This window comes from Gopherus evgoodei, chromosome 2 (genome assembly GCF_007399415.2).
Source record: "Gopherus evgoodei ecotype Sinaloan lineage chromosome 2, rGopEvg1_v1.p, whole genome shotgun sequence".
Taxonomy (NCBI): Eukaryota; Metazoa; Chordata; order Testudines; family Testudinidae; genus Gopherus; species Gopherus evgoodei.
Window position 1 is genome coordinate 29,574,255 of NC_044323.1, and position 21,709 is coordinate 29,595,963.

The window sequence follows — 21,709 nt, forward strand, 5'->3', positions numbered from 1 at the left end:
GTCGGGGCGAGTTGTACTTAGATGTGGCCTCTTCAACTCCTTTGAAAACTGAAATTGTGTGTCAGCCCACTGAGATGGCCACAACAGGAACAAATCTTTCCTTCCTTCCAGCCCCAGGAAAGCAGAATGATAGGAAAAGCAGATCAAATTCAGGAACCGTAACAAAGAATGTTACATGGCCCAAGCAAACTACCCATATTTGATTAGAGAGAGACCAGGTGAGTGAGGCAATATCCTTTACTGGACCAATGTTTGCTGGTGAAAGAGACTACACATTAAAATTTACACTGACAGACTCAATCCCTCTTTATCTATAGCACAGATACCACAGTGGCAGCAACAGTGAGAGTTTCCTGAGCCTGCCCTGCTCCAGCTCTGTGCTAGAGTGTGAGGGCTGGTCTACACTGGGGATGGGTATTGATCTAAGATACGCAACTTCAGCTACGTGAATAGGGTAGCTGAAGTCGAAGTATCTTAGATTGATTTACCTCAGGTCCTCACGGTGCGGGATCAACGTCCGCGGCTCCCCCTGTCGACTCCGCTACCGTCGCTCGCTCCAGTGGAGTTCCGGAGTTGACGGGAGCGCGTTCGGGGATTGATATATCGCGTCTAGATGAGACATGATATATCGATCCCTGAAAAATCGATCGCTACCCGCCGATACGGCAGGTAGTCTGGACATACTCTATGAGAGGGTAGTTGGCTCAGTGTCCCATCCATGTGACTGTCAACTATAGTGAGACCACACTGATCTATGAGAGTAACTAGCTTTGTCACTACTACCCTGACTTGAATGCTTACTGTGGAAGGTCACAGGATACCAAATCTACTGCTTGGAGCACCCAGACCCCACTGGTTAATTTGTTTGATGTTGAGCTATCACTGATGGCTCTGCCACTAGTGAAATCTTTAAAGCTAGTGTAAACTTACACCAATAAAAATCTGATTATCTGTTAAGCCATGTGTGCAGGAAAGACGTACATTTATTATCCAGGTACTGTGGTACGTATGGCACAATTGGTCTGATCACAGGAGTGAAGGCAGGATTCAGCCTGCTATCTGTTTGTTATAGAAAGAGGACTCTGGAAACTTTACCATTCACAGGCTGATTTCTAAAGGGATCCTGCACGCTTTCTTCCTGAGGGCACAGCTAGCTCTTGAATGCTAAACAGTCAGTTCCCAGCATAATTATTCTCCTTGAAGGCCTTACAAACAGTTCATGAAGTTACTGAGGCTTTTTCAGTTTGTGAACAGGGGTCATTTTCACTGTTTTTTTGAGGACTCCGGCACTCTGCTGAACCAATGGTGTATCTTGACTGTACAGAGCTGCAAGGATACTAGTGGCATTATGCAGAGCTAAATGTATCTGCCTCTGCATTTTACCTGAAGAATTCCATCTTAGATTAGGGAGAATGCAATAATTATATATTGGCTCTGTTAGACACAACAAAATACTATACCAAGAATGTATAGCACTGCCCTACTGTGACTTAAAATCCCTCCATGACATTTTTAATTGTACAAATACATTTTTCATGTCTAGTTCAACATTATAAAAGAAAAGAAGAGATCTTAAGATAAATTGTTAAAATACCACCTTAAAGTTACCTCTAGCTCTGACCCTATCTGTTCCTAGCTGCAGAACTAAAACGTTAGGTCCCAACTCTGCAGGCAGAGTTACTGAGGTGAGCACAGCTGGGAATGGAATAATTCTCTCTCTCTAAGAATACACACACAAAAATAACGCATAGAAAACTGTACTTCAGTAGGAGCTGTACATATCCAGGCACTTACTGCACCTCTTTCATGTGGTCAGTTTGAAAGGAAAATGATCATGCCAGATAATCTTGCAAGCAATTTACAAATGGAACTAAAAATAAACTGAAAGTTTAGCTAAAATTTGAAGAGCTGTTATCTGAAAAAGGACTTGAAGCAGAAGTTCAAAATTACACTGATCACCCGTAAAGTCTCAAAAGTACTTAATCTAACTGGCAATTCTAAATCCTAATATCTAGTTTAAGCATAATAGAAAGCTCTTAGTTCTCAGAAATATAAACTGCAATAATAAAGTTTAATTTCCTCTATGTATGTGCGTTTAGCCACCATTTCCAGTAGTGTGAAAGAGAATGAGTTTTCTATTTTTCCAGCACTGAAAAGGGAGAGGGTGAGTTATGTGACTAAATTAAGGATATATTATTTTTAAAGTACTCGAAAAGGAGTCTCTTTTTGTTTGTTTAGAATTCTCATCTAAATTCGTTTTTTGTTTGTTTTGTGTGGTAGACTTGGAGCAAGGGTGATGGGTAGGGGGATGGAGTTGGACTTTTTAAAGCATTTCACAACCACAGTTCAGAACATCCCAGTATCTTCCTTGTGCTATTGCAGATCAGCCTTACTCTTCCGGAGTGAAGTGAACCCAGTGCAACCTCAGAATTACAGCTCAGTTACATAAGACACAATCTGCAACCTAGCTACAGTTTAAAAGTCTATTTATTTTATTCATCATGTCTGAGGGAAAAAATAGTATGATGCTGCTTTTGCAGCAGACAGAGCTTAATCTCCCCCCCTCCAGCCCCTCTAAAATTCAAATTAGCCTCCGATTCAGAGCCTTTGCCACCAGGTCATGAATGCTAAACAGTCTGCTTCTAGTCCAATCTGTTCAGTGCCTGTCTAATGATTACTCTCCATAGAAACCCTACTGGAGTCAGTTATTATTCTTTCCTCATGCACTTGTATTGCTCCTGTATTTATATAAGATTAAGTAGTCATGTTAGGTTTTTTACCTCTCTGATTGGAGCTTATTTTAATTTTAATTAAGCCATCAGCCCAGCTTTCTGAAGGCAGAGCAATAGCTTTTCCATTATAATTCTCTCCACCTTTTGTATGAAAACGATGCTGATGATTGGTTGCTTTGGGGATTACTCTGTGGCAGGTAACCAATGAGAAAAGTCATGGAGGATAAATGGTGCCAGACTCCCAGAGGTGCTGTGGCACCGTGTAATTATTGTTCCAGACAGCTGAAAGCAGCAGGTTTTCTGGTTCCCTGCTTAGTTTTACTCTGCCATGATTGCTAGCATGGAAAGACACTGATTATAAGTAAACATTAATTATGCCCTGCTAGCACATTGTTTAAGGTACGGTATGCTCAGCTTAATAGAACTACAACCCCGTACCTGGCTTACGTTTTTTTAGTAACAGTTTTTTCCTAAGATTCAGCCTCCAGAGCCTGATTTTGATTTTCTATACAGAGGACATTTCTTCCAAATATCCTCCTCATGCATGGCTAGAGTTATGGAGTTTTCTTGTAGCACTACTTACATACCATACTGCAGCTCTGCTGCTACAGTAAGTATAAGTATTTGAGCTGCTCTTTGATGAAGCATCATACATTTTTGTTGAGCTGTGACTTTTACCACCCATCCAAATCTGAACAGAGGAACATTTTCTTTTTGCCTTCCAACATTGAAATCACTCAGCATGCCTAATGAGATTATTTGGATGGTGTGGCTATTTCTGAGAACACTTCTTTTTTTTTTTTTTTTTTTAGCATTTTAAAATGCAAGGCCCAGGTGTATAGTTCTGCAATTGTATATATTGCCTCTTGAGGTCAGTGGGAAGTTTCAAAGTGATTTCCATGGCACTATGAACACAATCTCTAACAATGATGAAATTTCACTACACTGTGATTGCACTGCATTGCAGTGAAAGAGGCTCAATTTGATTATCTGGCTATTCCATTTCTCCTATATTTACAACCTGACTGACCTCTGGGGAAAGGGTAGGACAGCCAGCCAATCATGCCGGAGACATTTCAAAAGGTCAGAGCAGTTACTACTATAATTCAAAGCTACTACAATTCCAAGACCTTGTTCTCATGACAAAAATTGGCAGAAGAACACAGTTAATATGAAATATTTATCCATTCTTATGGCAACTGTCAGAATATAAAATGTTGTAAAGAATTAACCCCTTTCTTGTACCAGTGTTCAAGACTCCAGGTTTTCTGTAGGTGCACCAAAAGGATCTTAAAATTAAACTAAAAACTAATTTTAACAATTATTCTAGGTCTCTTGTTTAAAATGAAAAACTAAGAAGGGCTTCTCCATGCCAATTTCTTTACTTTTGCTCTTAGGACTTGTATCTAGCCTCACAATGATACATTCTTTGGGTTTGCCAACATTGCTCCAGTTACAAACCACTCCAGTGTTCAGGAACTTAATGGGAGTGTCCAAATCTTTTAACTGAACTTTGTCTCTCCCATCATTCATAAGCAGCAGGGTTCACATAATCCCTTCTATGCCTGATGATACACACTGGTACAATTTTAACAGGACAATTCCTCTACTCTTCAGCCACCTTGTAAAACATGTGTTTGACAAATTTGAGGCTTCAGAAATGGAAATAGGGACAGATCTTAACATTAAAGCCAGGCAGGATCCAGATGGAATTTTGTGCAACCTTCTCAACACAAGTCATCGCATCCCTGACTTGAAATACTTAATGCGCTGTGGCACAGAAGAGGCTCGCCTTTAGTACCAGCATATCTTCCAAAGGGAAGGTTCTGATTAGGGGTATTCCTAGCAGTTTTATGTTTAAGGGTCAGTTCCATTCTAAATCTTGATTGTTAGCTTTACTTTCCCATTATAGAACAGGTTAGATTGAAATTCAGTGTACAACTCTGGCAGGTTGCATGCAGTTTTTCTTTTTAAAATGACTTAGAGTGCAGATGGGTCTGAATCAAAACCTGAAGATCTAAAACTCAAAGAACAGTCACATGTTCAAAACTCAGATCTGAATTTTGCAGATCAGGCCCATCTTTAGTTGTCAACCATTTTATCCCCAGATTTTATGATAAAGGAAAATAAATCCCATGCTGTACCCTGCAACATTTACTTTGTATAGCAACTTCCATCCACAGTTCCAAAAGTGCTTTACCAAACATTAACAAATCAAGCTTCAAAGTGCCCAGATGCCGTTCCATGCTAGAAAAACCAGACCATGCTATCAAATTAGATAGTTTTTAAAGCACTGTTTGGGGCCTCTTTCCCACACTATTCTTTTGGGGACTGCTGAACAAGGTTTTTAATCAAACTCGTAGGGGGGAAATATACATGTATTAGATTATTATATATTTAGCAGGCCTGTCAATTAATCACCATTAACTCAAACGATTAATGCAAAACAAATTAACTAGGTTTTAAAAAGTTGTGATTAATCACAGCTTTAATTGCACTCAAATTTAAATTGGTATTCTATTACTACTATATTTTTGGATGTTTTTCTACATTTTCAAATATATTGATTTCAATTACAACACAGAATAAAAAATGTACAGCGCTCACGTTATATTGTTTTTGATTACACTGTAAAAAAGAAACAAAAGATAGTATTTTTCAATTAATCTCACACAAGTACTGTAGTGCAATCTGTTTATCATGAAAATGCAACTTACAAATGTAGAATTTTTTTATATAACTGCACTCAAAAACAAAACAATGCAAGACTTTAGATCCTACAAGTCCACTCAGTCCTACTTCTTGTTCAGCCAATTGCTAAGACAAACATGGTTGTTTAGATTTACGGGAGATAATGCTGCCCACTTCTAATTTACCATGTCACCTGAAAGTGAGAACAGGCATTCATATGGCACTGTTGTAGCCGGTGTTGCAAGATATTTAAGTGCCAGAGATCCTAAATATTCATATGCCCCTTCATGCTTCGACCCCCATGCCAGAGGACATGCTTCCACACTGCATTTAAATTGGTGTTCTATTATTGTTTAATAATGTGATTAAAACTGCAATTATGACTGTTTTTTTAAATCTCATGATTAATTACAATCATCTACTTTAATTGTTTAAAAGCCCTCATATTTAGGGCCAGATCCACTGAAGTCAAAGTAGCTACACTGATTCCCACCAGCTGAAGATCTGTCTCATTGTGTGCACGCACGGCTACCTGGGCAGATGTGCATATTATATTATAGATATTACATTTCCTGCAGAATGCCCCTTCTCTTCATTAAGATGTCTAAAGCAATTGATAGTATTGAAATATAAACTCATTTTGTAGAGAAGGACTCAACATCAAAACTCTGGATCCAAATCCCAGCCCTCCACCCCAATCTTGCCTGGCCTCTGAAACCCAGGCTCCAAACTTTGGAGGGTTTGAAATTTGGATCCAGATTTTACAGTTCTGGCCCCTCTGCAGTCAGACACTATTCAGTCCCAAATCTCTCACTGAAGTCAGACTCCCCAAAACTCCTGGAGTCAATGGAAGTTTGGCCCTTGACAGTTTTCTTGCCTGCACCTGTTTTTAAAACAGATTATTAGAAAAAAGTAAACATTTTGCATTATTTGTAATAGGAACCAGTTTCTAATCATTTTAATGTTATTTGTTTAATATGTGAGAGAGTCAAGTTTGACAGGCAGCACCATCACTTCCAGAAGCACAGCAGCTACTTTACATATTCTTTATCTGCGCACCAAACCTATTTGTAAGGCAATCTACTAAAATGTACATGGTTGAAATAATGTATTGCATCAGTTTAATGAAGCATCCATGGATTAATCAGCACGAATCAAAACTCCTCTAACAGTTCCTTGTACGTGGAATTGTTTGATTTAGACAATGTATCAGGTTCAAAAGGCACTGTGGACCTAATGACATGTGATTGCAAGTCTCTCATTGTTTGTAGTGTGGTTATGTGTATAATACAAATAGCTATTTTTGATAGACATTTGGGCTTTCAACTGAACAAGGTTTTTCTTCCCCCATGAAAAGTGGCTGCTCGCTGTGGAAAATTGCAACTTTTCATCAAAAAACAAAACTTTGGGGTTTTGTTTTTTCAATTGAAAATTGAAATTTTCTGCAGAAACTCCTCTTCCTCCCCTCCTAAACCTCCTAAACCTCCACAACATTGTTTTCCAATCGGCTCTACTCTTGAGCCTGGACAAGGCACCAAAATAATTCTGCGTTGCATTGTGGGGAGGAGGGGAGAAAGGCAGAGAAACAAGAGAGGGAGGGGGAAAACACCACTATGTCTTGGCATCTGGCTGGCCAAGAGGAAGACAGTAACAAAGGAGAATTGCCCAGAGCAGGCTGCCAAGAGCCACAAACTGTCTTCACTGAGCATCATCATCATGTTCCTATTATGCCTCTGGCGTTTAGGGCAGTGACAAAGCTCCTTCACTCCGGTTTGTTTCTGGCAAGTCTTTCAATGGCTCCACAGCTGTGCCCCAGGTTTTTCAGCTCAGCTGCCACAGCTCTTTGACATGTTGTTTTTGGGCAGCGTCATTTTCGCTTGCCTTCAGGTGTTCATCTTATTGCTACTCTGGCGATGGAATCAGTTTCCAACTGAAGCACATGACCACCCCATCTCCAACCTCTCCTGGCAAGGATGGTGCTCAGATCCTCTTGGCTGTACTGTGTCAGTAGATCTCGGTTTGAGATTGTTCTGGGCCAAAATATACAGAGGAGTTTTCTGAAGCAGGTTGTATGGAATGAAGACAGTTTGGACGCGTCATACTTTCTCATTCCCCAGCATTCTTCACTATAATGTAGTGTTGAAAGTACGCAGCTCTGATAAATCTTGAGTTTGGTTTTGGTGTTGGTGTTGGTGTTGTATTTTGATGATTTCCAAACTGAATTTAAGTTCCTAAAGGTGTTCCTGGCCTTACAGATTTTGTTCCAGATGTCCTGGCTTGTTCCACCATCCTGGCTGATGGTGCTGCCCAAGTATGTGAATGTTTCTACAATGGTGAGAACATAATCCTCTATCCGTATTGATGATGGTGAGACAATATTAAAGGTCATGATATTGGTCTAGTTATTGTTGATTTTCAGTCCAATTTGCTGGCTGAATGCGTTTATTTTTTTCTTGTATAGGAGAGTGTCATCATCTATGAAGTCCAGGTCTTCAAGAGATGAGAAGAGTGTCCATTGAATGCCGCTTGGCATGTCTTCTGTTCTACGCCACATTACACAGTCAATGGCAATGTTGAAGAGGATTGCAGACATGACACACCCCGACGTACTCCTGTTTTGACTTCAAAACTGAGCTCACTGGGATCAACACTACATGTAAAGTTGAAATAGCAGTTTTTGATGACATTGATTATATGGAAAGGAACTCCATATGCCCACAGAATGCACCATAGGCTGGTCCTGTGAATGCTGTCAAAAGCCTTCTCAAAGTCTATGAAATTTATGTAGAGTTGCCGTTGCCATTCTTAGCACTGTTCTATTATGTTTCATAGAGTGAAGATCGGGTTTGTGCATCCATGTCCTTTCACTGAGCAACTGTGTCTAAATCTGAGCCTCAAAAGAAGCTGGCGTGCTGTAAAAACCCAAATCAATTTGCTGCAGTCCTCTATACATCCCAGTTCACTCTCCTGCAGTATATCTGGGCTTGTGCTAAGGAGCAGGTATCTTGTTACAGCTTGGTGAACAAACGTAAAGGATAACTGGGCAACTACTGCTCACACAGCACCTTGAATGAGCTATTACAATAGGAGGTAAATGCTAACAATATTCCAGCACCTAGCACTGGCAGGATGTGCCATTGTGCCATGTAGGGGGGAAGTGCTTAGGCCAGGTGTATATGAACGGCTTAAGCAAGCTTTGGAAACATTGGCTCTGTAAACAATCAAAGCAGAAATGGTTGTAATGGCTCAGATCATTCTTTACAAAACATTTGAGGGGAAAAATACTGAAAGGCTCATGAATTATTATTGGTTTGATCAAATTCTTGCTTCTCATCCTCGCACTGAAAGCTCTCTCTATTCTAACCTATATCTCTCTCGCTTCTAGCTCTTGTCCTACTCTCCTCATGCTCATAATTCCATCTCACATCCTCCTTTCATTGCCTTTGCCCACTCTCGTCTTTCTGCTTTCCATCATGCTGCCTGGAACACTCCCTTTCCTTAGCCACAGGCCCTCTCTCCTCCTTTGGGCCCCTCCTTACATCCCACCCTTCTCCTCTTTCAAGATGTCCCACAGCGCTTAGCTGTTCATCCTGTCTTGTGTGCAAGCTGTTTGGAGCAGGAAATGTGTCTTTTCATTGGCCCCAGCCCTGCAAACACTTACGCATATGTGCACTTACTCATGAATAGTGCCGTTGGAGGCAGCCTCCATCTATTGGTGTCTGAAGAACTGTCACTGCATAGACAGTTGGGGCATTCAATGGTTTTTAAGTTTCATTTGAAAGCCACTTTTAATCATCTTCCTCCATCCATTACCTTGTTTCCGTGTTTGTCTCTATGTGATCCCCTTCAGTCTCATCACTTCTGTCATTCTCATTCCTCTCCTTCCCTCCTTCCCACCCCCAACCTCTCCCTTTTGAGACTTGGTTCCCTTCCCCTTTCACACATTCTGCCACAGCCTTCCAGATTTTTGCTCCTCTTTCAACCTCACCTGACCTTGGGCAAGACACTTACTGTTGTTCTTATTTTATACGTAGGAAATCCAGGGTAAAACTAAGGTAAGTGTCTTCCACAAAGTCATACATGTTTTAATCCATTCAAGTCAAGAGGCATCTTTCAATTGATTAGAATGAGAGTTCAACTTAAAGAGTGAATGACACTCAGTCCACTAGGCCATGCTGCATCCACTAGTGTTAGAATACAATCTAAGTCACATGAAGTTATTAAACAAAAAATCTTTCTGGTATTTCCTGGTTCTCAGAGAAGCAAAATCAAGTTCCTTTATATTGTATTTGTCCTGCCTGGAGTCAAGCAGCAGAAACTGGTAAACCTGAAAGGCCTCTAGTAGTTTTTAACATGTAATTTGGTTAGCAGAATAAAGCACAGAAGCAATTCAGTCCCTAGAACAACTCTTATGGTTGACCCACTATCTGCTCAGCTGATCTGAGCAAGGAAAAAAGGTCTCTTATAAGGGGGTGAACATGATTGACTCAGCCTTTTTCTACTTCTACTGCTATGATCTCCTGGGAAAAAAGTGTCAAAACATAACCAATAGACTCAATCTTAATACACAGTTAGGACCAACTCCCAAAAGCTGATTCACGCAGACAGACTCCAATGCCTGATTAGAGTCCCATTGAAATCAGTGTTGAGAGTCTGCCCACACTAAACATCTTGCATGATCGGGGGTCTATTATCTAATTATAGGCAGCACAGATAGTGAGGCTTCCAGTTAAAGTTGCCCAACCCGCCCATGCAGCAAGGGAGATTTAGGGTGCACATTAGGAAAAAGTTCCTAACTGTCAGGGTAGTTAAACACTGGAATAGATTGCCCAGGGAAGTTGTGGAATCTCCTTCTCTGGAGATATTTAAGAGTAGGTTAGATAAATGTCTATTAGGGATGGTCTAAACAGTATTTGGTCCTGCCATGAGGGCAGGGGACTGGACTCGATGACCTCTCGAGGTCCCTTCCAGTCCTAGAGTCTATGAGTCTATAATCAGACTCTATTTTCAGTTGCTTATAACTTTGCCAAACTTTGGGCTGAAATTTGCCATACACGATGTCTGCCTCATGCTGATGTATTTGTTTGTTTATATTTGAAAATTTCAGCCAAACTGTTAGCTAACTATGAACAGGCTGAGGAAAAGTATTTTGTTTTGTCTATGTAAAAAACATTCACAACCATTTAACCAAGAGGCTTTAGGACCGCACCACCACCACCATGCTTTGGGGCAAAAACTTTGAAATTATGCAAGGGAATTGCTCCTATGGCAGGGATGAGCCTCTGAATAGCTTAGTTCACACATGCTCCATAGAGACTGGTTCAAATGTAGCAGTTAATTCTCTGAACATTCCACCTGTATTGAGCACATTTCAGCTAGGGATGCCAACTTTCTAATAGCACACAACCAAACACCCTTGCCCTGCCCTTCACTCACTCCATCCCCTCTCCCTCTGTCGCTCTCCCCCACCTTCGCTCACTTGCTCATTTTCACTGGGCTGGGGTAGGGGGTGAAGGCTGTGGCTGGGGTGCAGGCTATGAGGTGGGCCCAGGGATGAGGGGTTTGGAGTGCTGGAAGCCTCACTATCTGTGCTGCCTATAATTAGGCTGGGGACTAGAGATTTGGAGTGTGGGAGGGGGCTGAGGTCTCTGGCTGGGGGTGCAGACTCCAGGGTGCAGCTGGGGATGAGGGGTTTGAGGTGTAGGCAGGGGCTCCAGGCTGGGGTTTTGGGTGCAGGAGGATTATATGCTCTGGGCTGGGGATGTGGGTTCTGGGGTGGGCCCAGCAATGAGGGGTTCCAGGTGCGAGAGGGAGCTCAGGGCTGGGACAGGGGATGAGGTGTGGGAGGGAGTGAGGGGTGCAGGCTCCAGGGAAGCGGCAACATGTCCTTCTAGCTCCTAGACAGAGGCACAGCCAAGGGGCTCTGTTCGCTAGCACCACCCCCACCCTCAGGCACTGTCCCCGCAGCTCCCATTGGCTGGACTCACTGTGCTGCCAACCAGACTTTTAACAGCCCAGGAAGAAGTGCTGGCCAGAGCTGCCAAGGTCCCTTTTCGACCGGGTGTTCCTAATTTCAACCCAGGGTTGCAGGGGCTGAGCAGGATTTTTTCCTGTAATTGCCCCTCTAGGCAGACACTGGTGTGGTGCCAGGCACAGGAAGTGAGAGCAGAGAAAATGTATCTCCTGTATTTCAGTACTCCCTCTGCTCGTGCCCAGGTGTTTAGGAGAAGGAGGAAGCAACCTGACTTGAATGCAGAGGGGTTAGGATCCAGGGTGGCAATGGGAGAGACTGGAGCAAGGGGACAGGGCGTAGGTGGGAGGCTGGGATGTGGAGCAGCAGAGACAGAGGCTGGGATGAGGACAGGCTGCAGGGGCTGGGGCTAGGGCCAGCCTGGGCTCAGGCAAGTCTGTAACTCCAAAGAGAACATGCCCTACAGAACCTGGAATAAACCCGAGGGTTTGCCTACCAGATTGGCAGGCAGTGATTGATCCAGCGGGGATCGATTTATTGCATCTAGTCTAGATGCAATACATCAACCCCTAAGCCCTCTCCCATCAACTCCTGTACTCCAGTGTCGTAAGAGGCACAAGCACAGTCGACGGGAGAACGGCAGCAGTCGACTCACCGCAGGGAAGACATCACAGTAAGTTGATCTAAGTACGTCGACTTCAGCTACGTCATAGAGGATGACAACCTACTACTGCTATCAGTTTCTCTTCCAGCTCAAGAGGTACTGTGCTGTGGATTCAAAAAGTTTCAGCGCTCCTGATCACTCATATGGGAGTCACTATGGTTCCAGATGGTGGAATTTCTGTATTTTCAGCTTGTTTTATAAAAACTCTAGAAACTTAAATACAAGAAAACAACATGAAAAAAGCATTATAGTAACAAAATCAAGCACTCAAAAAAGGTAGGAAATGCCAGTATTAAAGTTGCCTATGTAATTTAATTTGGTTCCTTTGTGTGTATGCATTATGACAGAATCTTTAATTACTTGAGCACATACTATTTTTCCACTATTATTCTGCCTCATTAAGTACACAGGCTGGACAGTGCTTCCTTAATAAGCAGCTATTCAATGTTTTGTTTTATCCTCATTGTTCAATGTGTAGTCTTAGGTCTTATTTACTACAGACTATTCAAACCTTGCTCTGTAGACAGAACTATTAATTTCCTTATGAGTAGGGCCCTACCAAATTCACGGCCATGAAAAACACATCACGGACCGTGAAATCTGGTCTCCCCTGTAAAATATGATCTTTTGTGTGCTTTTACTCTATATTATACAGATTTCACAGGTGAGAGCAGTGTTTCTCAAACTGGGTGTCCTGACCCAAAAGGGAGTTGCAGGGATGGGTTTGCAAGGTTTTTTAGGGGTAGGGTCCACAGAATTGCCACTCTTACTTCTGAACTGCCTTTCAGAACTTGGCAGCCGGAGAGTGGTGGCTGTTGGTTGGACGCCCAGCTCTGAAGGCAATGTCCTGCCAGCAGCAGTGCAGAAGTAAGGGTGGCAATACCATACCATGCCGCCCTTACTTCTGCACTGCTGTCTTCAGAGATGGGCAGCTGGGAAGTGGCAGATGCTGACCAAGGGCCCAGCTCTGAAGGCAGCAGCACAGAAGTAAGGGTGGCAATACCATACCACACCACCCTTACTTCTGTGCTGCTGCTGTCTTCAGAGCGGAGCTCCCAGCCAGCAGTTGCCACTCTCCAGCCGCCCAGTTCTGACAGCAGCATTGCCGCCAGTAGCAGTGAAGAAGTGAGGGTAGCAGCACCGCAACCCCGCCTACAATAATCTTGCAACCACCCCACAACTCTCTTTTGGGTCAGGACCTCTACAATACAACACCGTGAAATTTCAGATTTAAATATAAGAAATCATGAAATTTGCAATTTTTTAAATCCTATGACCATGAAATTGACCAAAATGTTCTGTGAATTTGGTAGAGCCCTAAATCATGGGATTTTCTGCAGTCTAATCACTATAGTATCCAAGTGCGATGCAAACATTGCTGAATTTATCTTGTAACACCCTGTGAGGCAAGAAGGCAGTATTCTTCTCATTTTACAAATGAGGAACTGAGGTACAGAGACAATGTCAAAAGTCCACTAATTTTATGTGCCCAATTTGAGATGCCTAGGTCCTGATTTTTTTTTAAAGAGTATTTAGCATTATATAGCATTTTATATGCTCAAAGCAGAGTTCCCATTGACTTCAATTGCAGTTATGAGTGCTCAGCACTTCTGCAAGTCAGACCCAAGGGTCTCAAGTCAGACACCCAGAAAATGAGGCACACACAGTTAGTGTGAAAAGTTTGGTTTAAGTGACTTGTCCAGAATCACACAGGAACTCTAACACTGACAGTGACTGAATCCAGTTCTCCAGGGTAGAGTGACCAGATGTCCCGATTTTATAGGGACAGTCCCGATATTGGGAGCTTTTTCTTATATAGGCTCCTATTAACCCCCACCCCTGTCCCGATTTTTCACACTTGCTGTCTAGTCAGCCTACTCCAGGGTAGCATTCAACTGCCTTAACTATATGACCATGACTTCTATTAATCTCTTGCCTCATTCACCACACACTTTCCAAATTTTGCAACAAATGAGGCAGGGAACCTACCAACAACAACAGCCTTCTTCACTACACAACTCTGATTCATTACTTGTGAATTGAATGGAACATAGGTCCTGCGGAAAAAAATGTATCTGAGCATGTAATTAAATACTATCATAATGCATATGCACAAAGTGGCCAAATGGAGATTGCACGGATTCAGATTTTAACTTTAGAGTGCTAGACTTTGTGACTTTAAAATTCATTTAGTGTAGTTTTTTTATGTAATGTAATAGTAGGTGAAAGTCTCTGTTGTAACTGAGTCCACATGTTATTATCTAAACAGTGTTTTTACTTTTTCGGCTCAATGTTCTCTGTATTTACAGTCAAACTAGCGATTTTTTAAAGAGAATTCCAAAGGGTACACAGTGCCTATCTCCAAGAGTATGATAAGCCGCTAATCATTCTGGTTAAAATAATGTTTGTTTAGTTTATTTCTCCTCACTGTGCCAAAGCATCTAGAATAATGTATGAGAACCCTCAGATTTACACACCTGTTCAAATAGTTATTTAAAAGGACAGGAAAATACATCTTTACAGAAATACCCTGTTTAATTGGCACAACCAGGTCTTGGCTAGGCTAAATCAGTTGACTGTCTGCTATGTTAGATTACCAGGATACAGAGTAAATAGGAGATAAATCCAGCAGACTAAAGATGGGGGTGGGGATGTCAACAAGGCTGAGCGAGAATGTCTGAAGAAAGAAATGACCTAAGCAGTCTGGATATTAAAGGCTCAGCAGAAACTCTTTTTTAAAATGAGGCAGAAGATAAAAATAGCAGGGCAAAAAATGAAACAAAATAAAACAAAAAACACATGCCAGGAAACTGAAATATATCTCCAAGGCAGGATGGGAACGCAGCTCAGGAAGCGTTTCTGTAGATAAGAAATCTCTAAAAAAAATACTTCATCACTGATCACGGGAGGACTTCATTTACCATGACATTAACCTCAGCTAACCAAGGTGAAATAAGAGAGGAAGGATGCAGTTTCCCCGGGTAGCACACAACTGTTTTTCTGACCTATACTGTGCAGCAAGTTACAACAGCAAAGGCTGTTCCGGATACAGTCTTAGCAACAGGACAGGTTGTGATAAAAACCAAACAAAAACCGCTGACAGCTGCTGATTGCAAGGTGAAGTGCAAAAGTGTACTGGTGCCATAACAGGTCTGGAAAAAGGCTCCTTAACACTGAATTATTGTCTAGTGACTGTGAGCAATACCTTTGAACAGTCAAGGCCAGAGATCTGCACAGTCATTAACTCAAATTAAATCAGCAAGAAAAAACAATACATATAAGCAACATTGCAGAACATTACACAGTGTAAACAAAACCATTTAAGTGTAATATACAAAGGAAAAGCTATGAGTTTGTTCTTCATAATGTGGGAAGAAGACTTGGAAGGCTCTGGTTCCCACAAGAGTAACCGAGGCCCATCTACCCTAGAATACTATATGGATGGCTGCAGAAGAAATGGATTAAGACATCCCAGGTACCATAGATGCAAAATTTGAGTAACTGAGCATGGAAGTGATTTTGCTTTGGACTGTTTAAAACAGTGGTCTCCAAAGTGGAGTGCGCAAGATGATCCACTGGGGGGGTATGGCAGGAGGTGTGCCACTGGGGGGAGGGAAAAGAGGGCGGCCGTAGGAGGGAGGGAGCAGGGAAGCTGCCCTCTCCTACCCCTGCAGGCAGGGCCACCCGGAACACAGGGGTTTTAGGGGCTGCAGGGCCCTGGGTTAAGGGGGCCCCGGGGCCCTGGCCTTAACTTCTAAATCCCCTTTCAGAATGTGGCCCTGAGTCCTCCGTCCTGTGCTCACAGGGCTGCATTCCGAAAGGGGCTTTAGAGCTGCAGGCCAGAACCCCGGGGCCCCCTTAGCCTGGGGCCTTAAGCCCCTAAAGCCCCTGTGTTCTGGGTGGCCCTGCCTGCCCAGGGGGGCAGGTCCCATAATCATGGCTCCCAGAATCGTGGCCATAGGGGCAGTGCCATGCTATGCAGAGCCACCTGCACACCCCCTGCACCAAACAGGAGCTGCCCCAGGTAAGTGCTCTACACCTCTTGCTTGCCCCAGCCCTGAGCCTCCTCCTGCACCCCCACACTGAGTGCCCTCCTGCACCCTAACTCCCTCCTAGACCCTGCACCCCCAGTCCCGAGTGCCTTCCCGCACCCTAACCCTAATCCAGACCTTTGAATCGCTGTATAACAAAGTGTTAAACCAAGATTTTCAGAAATAATGAAGCATATTCAATCACATTGCTCTCACTAAAAATTATTATTAATAATAAAAACATTTTGTGAGAGCAAAAAGGTTTTTTGTATCATTAATAAATAACAACAAAAATTTTAAAAATATTGTTTTTGATCTTTATCTCATCCTTTTTTAATTTCTATTTTTTGTATGTTTTATAATGTACATAATATATTAGTATAGTAACACATGCATATAATTTATACATAAATAATATACATGTATTGGGGGTGCATGCTCAAAATTTTTTTTACTAATGGGGTGCGCAATCAAAAAAGTTTGGAGACACTGGTTTAAAACACTAAAATACATTGGGGGGATGGTGGAAACGGCCTCTGTTAAAGCTTCACGAATTGGCCCTTTCCATTTAAGGAACAAGGCCCTTCACAGTGCCCATGTTTGGGGCCTCCTAACAGTCCTCTGATAAAACCAGGGAAAATCAGACTCAACATTCCTGACATTTTAAAATAAAAAACAAGCAGAAAACGTTATTTCACCACACACACACACACACAAATTGCCAGTATTTGTGGAGTTCCACTCTGTGCCTAAATCAGTGTGCTAGAGCCATCCCAATTTGGTCTGAAAACACCTCCCAAAAGGGGGCAATCATTTGGATGCCTTGTCCGATTTCCATTCAGTAATTCGGGTAGCCACTGTCTACACTGTAACGAGGAGGTTTTGCACCTTGTGTAGGCACTCCCAAGTTAGCTTTGCTCTAGCTAGAGTACAGCTCTACCCAGGATCTGCTCGAGCAGCTAGCCCATGCTATCACCGCTATATTGCTATCATTGCACAGCTAGTGTTACTCAGGCTAGCTTTGATCTTGTGTAGTCATAACCATGCTAGCGCAGCACTAGCTAGATCTACACTAGCTTGGAGCTGTCTCAATGAGCTGCAATCACACCTACTGATTGCACGGTGGACATACCCTGGTTTAGAGTATCCCTATGGGCTCAGACTGGCACTTCCTCAGGGCAGCTAGGCCGTCATGTCGCTGCAGCTACACTATAGTTTTAGCACAATAGCCCATTCAAAGCCTGCATGAGTATGTCACCTCAAGCTGTAAATTACACCTCCATGTCAGAGTGCAGAGTCTTAAAAATCCTCTACTCTCACAGTCTGCCAAATGGTATGCATCCAGTCTGGTCACCTCCTAAAACATTATTATGGCTGCAGGAATTGTGACTCTGCCCCATGACAACACAGGAATTTTCAGCTGGCCAAAGTGCTGGGAACGTCTTGGAAAACACACACAAAACTCTAAACCAATCCATTCACAGTCGGATTCCCTATCCTAATCCAGCACAGCAGCCTTGCTCAAAATAATCTGCCAAACCTCAGAAATTAATTAAAACAATGGTAAAGCTTTGATGTAAACCAAGATAAGGAAACAGAAAATTCAGAGTTTAAACTTAATCTATTATTAGTTCACCTTGTTATGTCTGGAACTGCAGATCACACGGTATAGTATGTAAAATAAGAGACTACGCACCTTGGGAGCAGGGTAGCCACAATAGGCCAAGTTCTGCAGTCCCTAACTGAACCAGATTTGATTAAAAACTTCAGACTATGGCCCAGTATTAGCTATCATACTTGCACACAACAAAGACAAATTTCAAGACTTAACTCTGATGTATTTTTTTATTTTAAGTCACAACCTGAATTAAAAAAAAAAAAGAAAGTTCTCATGCAAAGTGCTGGGTTCACATTCAATCCTTTACTTTCTATTCAAGCTTAGAGAGGAGGTTATTAACAACTCAATCAATAGTAAACTGGAAAAATGTCTTTACTGTGGTAAAACAAAGAATTTAGCTACGGTGAAGCTATACTTTTAAGAATTTTCAGAACAATGCAAAAGAGAAAGGATGACATTTTACCTTTCGCCCTAGCTCTTATCAAAGTATGTTTTGTTTTGTTTTGTTTTTTTGGTTGTTTTTTTTGTCTTCCCTAGCTCTTTAAAGAACAGTGGATGCAATGGATTTCCTGTAGCATTTAGATTTTCCTATAAACATTTACACATTTTTTTATTTGGTGAAAGTTAATGCCTAAATTGTAGCTGCTAGGCCAGGAAGAAAGCAGGCAATAGAGAATTACAACCTAGCTAAAAGGACAGTAACTAAAAAGTAACTGTAACAGGCCAATAGATCTTGAGTGGAGTTTGATGTATACAAAGAAAGAGTAATCCCATTTTCATTTTGCCCTTGTTTTGGTGTTATCTTGAAAAAAAATTATTCTTTTTAAAATATTCCACAAAGTCTTCTGCTTCAGATGTCAAAGACCACTCATGCTGACAAGGTACAGGTTTATATAGGTAGAGAAATATTAACAGACTGTATCACTCAAAGAAGGTGATAGCATAAATACAAGGAATTGGAGAGAGCTGTAGTCAGTTCTGGTCATCCCGCCTCAAAACATATATATCAGAAGAGCAGGTACCAGAAATGGGTGACGAAAATTATTCGACACATGGAGAGACTGAAAACATTAGGACTGCTAGAGGAGACAAATACGATGGAACTGGAGGAGGTATACAGAATGATGGTAAAAAAAAAAGATAAATCAGATAGGAATATTTATGCCCTCCCTCATCATACAAAAACAAGGGGGCATAAAGGCAACAAACTTTAAACCAGATAAAAGGAAATCGTTTTTACTGCACTCTTTAACCTTCTGAACTCATTGCCACAAATATCACTGCAAACAAGAGTTAGCAGGATTCAGAAATGGATTAGACATTTATATGGAGAAAGAACATCCACAGTTGATAAAATATAAAAAATACATGTGATACAGGAAGGGCCTAAGCCAAACACTGAATGATGGGTTAAAAAAAAACAAACAACCTCCCCAAGCGGAAGGATAGTCCATAATTGTCCACTATGATGTTACCTAAAGCAATGGTTCACAAACTTTTTACCTCACACCTCCCCTTACCCCCGTCCATTGCCCCTCCCCCCTGCCAGCCAGGGCTGGGAGTGGGGATGCAGATGGGGTAAGGGGGCATAGGCTGGGAGCATAGTTGGGGGTGAGACCCCAGGCGCAGGGCCAGAACTGGAGCTGGGTGGCACTCCCTTCCTGCCCAACTGTAGGGGCTGGCCTGGGACCCAGCCATGTTCCACTAACAGTCTTCGGTGCCCCTGTAGCGGGGTGTTCCCCACAGATTGGGGACCTCTGCTCCAAAGCTTCTGCCACTGTTGGAGACAGGGTACTGGACAACATGGACCTCAGATGTGATCCACTAGTCTAGTTCAATGTTCTTGTACTAGTACAAATGATTCAGATTGTTTTAAACAAGCAACCAACGAAACCAGAAACCTCCATGCGTTGTTTTACTGCAGTATACAGTAGAACCAAGTTATGAACTCAGTGGTCAACCAGACACCTCAATGCAGCAGCAGAGAAATAAAAAGCAAATACTGTACAGTACTGTGTTAAATTCAAACTATTAAAAAGCTAAAGGGAGAGTTTAAAAAAGATTTGACAAGGTAAGGAAACTTTCTGTTTTTCATTTAAATTGGTTAAAAGCAGCATTTTGCTTCTGCATAGTAAAGTTTCAAAGCTGTATTAAATCAATGGTCAGCTGTAAACTTTTGAAAGAACAACCATAACATTTTGTTCAGCATTACAAACATTTCAGTTATGAACAGCCTCCAGTCTCGAGGTGTTTGTAACTCTGAGGTTCTACTGTAGTAACTGAAACTGAAAATATTAAATATACCTGCGTAGAGCAGTCATTTAAAATCTGCCCTGCCTTAGTGAATGCCTGCTCACCTTGATATTAAATACTGGTAGGTGTTAAAAGTTAAGCAATTTTACAAATTTCTTTTGATTGGCTAAGGGCTTGAAAGAAACAAACAAAACTCAGAGACGGGTTTTTTAAATGTCAAAAGGGAAACATCTGTTATTCTGAACCTAGGAAGAAAGTGCTCCTGTTAAAATTTCTTCTTTGTTTTCCTCCCTAGCTGGGAAGTGCTCCTCTGGGATTCCTACGCACGCCTTCTGCAGCTTGTGGCTTCCATAGTTAACAGCTTACTTTACAAAAGCATTAGGCTCTAGATCAGCTAAACATTCATTCTCCACTAGAATTTCCTAATTAATGGCCTGCCTAACACAGCTCAGTGGTACAGAATACTTTTCTGAGTACATGCAGCCAGAGCTAGGACTGAGAAAGCAACCACATAGCAACTTGGAGGGTTTCTTTCATTCTTTAGGTGGACCCACTTCTGGGTAGTTCAAGCATGTTGGCTTTTGTTATTTTAAGCCTCAGGATTGTCTATCAAATTGAGCTTCTTTATTTAAAAATCTCATCTCATACTCCTCTCTCTTTAAATGAGGCTTACTGACAACATCAAGAGGGGGAAAGGGAATTCGAAGCTGAGACCTTTGGCTAAGGGGGCTGTTTTTCTGGAATCAGTTAGCCATTGGGGCAGCTACAGTGATTCTACTGGGAGGATAAGTGGGTGGTGGGGTATGGGAATTCTCATACCCTAGCAGAACAGGGATTTTCTAGTAAAGGTCACTGGTGCTCTCAGAGTCTGCCAATAGGTGGTAGAAATATTTTGGCCATAGGTAAAAAAGGTTCCATAGTTTTCAGATGCCTGGAAACTGTACTTTTTGGGGGTTTAGAATACTTCCTTGTTTGAGATTCCTGAAACTGTGGCTCCATCTCTAGTGACAACAGCCACAGGATGCACTGTGATTAAAGGATATATTATTGCTGTAGCCATTGACTCAGCCTCTGTTTTCATCAGCCTCCTTGTGGGAGTGGCATAGGTGAGATGCTCTATTTATGCAAAGATTTGTTGGCACCTATGCCATGCCATCTGCGTGCAAACTTCAGGGGAAAAAAGCACATACAGTGCACATTACCCACAGAGGAGTCAGAACAAACTATGCTGCACCATACATTACCATTCACAGCTCCCTAATACACAACTCACATTACCGAGAATTAAAAAAAAAAGTATCTGAATTAACGCACTTTGCCACCAAATGAAATCCAGAGCAAAGTACTGCTGCTCACACGTAGCTCCCAGTCCCCAGTGGTTCAATCTGAGGCACTGCCAACAAAAGCACCTCAGTGGGTCTCTACAGTGGAGACAGGGCATGGAGAAGAGGCAGCTTCTCAGATAGAGAAAGCCAGATCCAGGGCTTCAGATTGAGTTGAACCCAGAAGTGAATCAGATGCCAAGAGGAGAGAGTTTCTTTGGTGTATTTGAAATACGTTACAATTTAGAACACCTCCCCAATTTTTTTTAAACAATAATTTATTTGAAGTAAATGAATGCTCCAGAGAGCAGCAAGGGGTTGTTGCTTTCCCACAGAGCAGGATGGGGTGGGGGTGTTAGTATCAGATTAACTGTGATGTCATTAAGAAAAAAAATCTGATCAGTCACAAGAACAAACTTAGCAAAGC